The sequence below is a fragment of the Etheostoma cragini genome, chromosome 11, assembly GCF_013103735.1.
Source record: "Etheostoma cragini isolate CJK2018 chromosome 11, CSU_Ecrag_1.0, whole genome shotgun sequence".
NCBI classification, from domain to species: domain Eukaryota; kingdom Metazoa; phylum Chordata; class Actinopteri; order Perciformes; family Percidae; genus Etheostoma; species Etheostoma cragini.
This window is the reverse complement of record NC_048417.1, coordinates 408,574-410,887: the sequence shown is the minus strand read 5'-3', so window position 1 is coordinate 410,887 and position 2,314 is coordinate 408,574.

Sequence of the window (2,314 nt, the reverse complement as noted above, 5' to 3'; positions counted from 1 at the left end):
TATGATATCGTATGGAAACTCACGCACAACAATTAGTATGAAATCCGCAACCCGCCGGTCACATGACCAGTAGGTAAGCTGTTTTCTCCTTAACTTCTCCAGGACATGAACACCTGTTTCATGGAGAAAGTCTGGTGTTTTCTCCTTAACTTCTCCAGGACATGAACACCTGTTTCCTGGTGAAAGTCTTGTGTTTTCTCCTTAACTTCTCCAGGACATGAACACCTGTTTCCTGGAGAAAGTCTTGTGTTTTAGGATCCCACCCTCCACCCCATGAGGATCTATGCACTCTTACATTGCAGCAGTAAATGCGCTGCTGACAGTAATAAATACGTGGAATTCATACAGATTACAGAGTTTTAATTGTCACAGCAACAATTGAGAGACAAGCAACATCACTTCATTAGTTCTAGCCTGACCAGGCTTCTCTCTGTAACCTGTCTCTCTTGGTTATGCTTTGATAAAGCTTATAGTTAGGGCATAGAATTGAATATTGTTAGGGAGTGAGGAGTTGCAGCGTCCGCCTAACCCGGCCCACCTGCTTCTCTTCATAGTTGTCAGATCTATCTAACATATAATCAATAATATGATAAAACTAGAGGGAGACTTGGCATACAGCCCGATCCGGTTGGGGAGAATTCTAGCCTGATGTGATCCGGTTGGGGAGAGTTCTAGCCTGACCAGGCTCCTCTCTTTACCCTGTCTCTCTAAGCTATGCTGTTATAGTTTTAGACAGCTGGGGACTTCCTTTGACACACTGAGCTCCTCTCTCCTTTATCTTTCTATCTTTCCATTTATGTGCATCCATGTCCCAGAAATGCTTGTTACTAACCTAGTTACTAACCTAGTTACTAACCTAGTTACTAACCTAGTTACTAACCTAGTTACTAACCTAGCTCTGGGGAGTCATTCCCCGGAGTCCTTATGTTCTTTTTCCCCAGCATGCTCCCTCGGATCAGAGAGGCTCCAAAATCATGGTAGCAGCTGTCGCCTTGGTCCCGCTCCACGTTCTGCGATGCCATGTTCATCTTGCTGCACTCTGCGGTGCCCAGCTACGCCCTGCTACGTCCTGCTACGTCCTGCTACGTCCTGCTGGGCCTTGTAATGCCCACAGTGTCCTGCTATGCCATGAACTACTACAAAGAACTGCTACAAACTACTATTTTTTCTACTTTTTGTTGTTTTCGCTCTTCATTGTAACCCCAACCGGCCAGTCAGACACCACCTACCAAGAGCCTGGGTCTGGGTATGGGCCTGGGTCTGGGTCTGGGTCTGGGTCTGTCCGAGGCTTCTGCCTAAAAGGAGTTTTTCCTTGCCACTGTTGCACTGTTGCTTGCTCTGGAGGGAACTACTAGAACTGTTGGGTCCTTGTAAATTCTGGAGTGTGGGTAGACCTACTCTATCTGTAAAGTGTCTCGAGATAACTCTTGTTATGAATTGATACTATAAATAAAATTGAATTGAATTGAACTTCCTGTTTGATGATGAAAGTCTCACCTTCACTGCGTCTAAGCCTCCGATCCAGGAATAGCTGTTTGTAATGGACACTTGGTTAATGTAGTTTCTGATATATTTATGTTCCTCGGCTGAGTGGATGGAAGCCAGATTCCCTCCAGCAGCGAGGCAGGTGGTCTAATGGAGACAATATCATCAGGGTAAAACATTATTAACAGATCTTAGAGCAATTATACAGTCAGAGGGGACATTTTAATACGTTTAATCACTGGTATCAGTGGTGGGAAGAAGTATTCAGATCCTGTACTGCAGTAAAACTATTAATAAAACACAGTAAAACATATTCTGTTACAGCAAAAGTCCTGCAGGGAGAGTGTTACTTAAAGTCCATTTGTAGCACACTGAGTAGTATGAAGCATACATGAGTTAAAATAGATAGAAGTGCTGTACCTCTGCATCGATCCAGGTCTTTGGCTGGATGTTGTAACTAAAACAGCGAGAGCCAAACTGAGTCCAATCAGGAGGGCAGAGGGAGTCACCCTGTATGAACAAACACACCAGAACCAATCAGACTAGTTCCTCTGCAGCACTCCCAGGGCCATGGCAGAATCTACCATAGAGGACACTGTTGGGAATATCTATTAGTACTGTAAAGCAATGTTTCCCAAACTTAGGGTCGCGACCCGTTTCATTGGGTCGCCAATTGGCAGAGTAAAATGCATATCAATCTTATAAACGTTCTTTTTTGCTACACTGGTCTGTTCAGCTCTGATGCTTTCGGTTTTTTTTCTCTCTCTCTCTCTCTTCTCTTATCTTAGGAGGGGATAAGAAAATGAGTTGAGAAAAGGGTGAGACACAG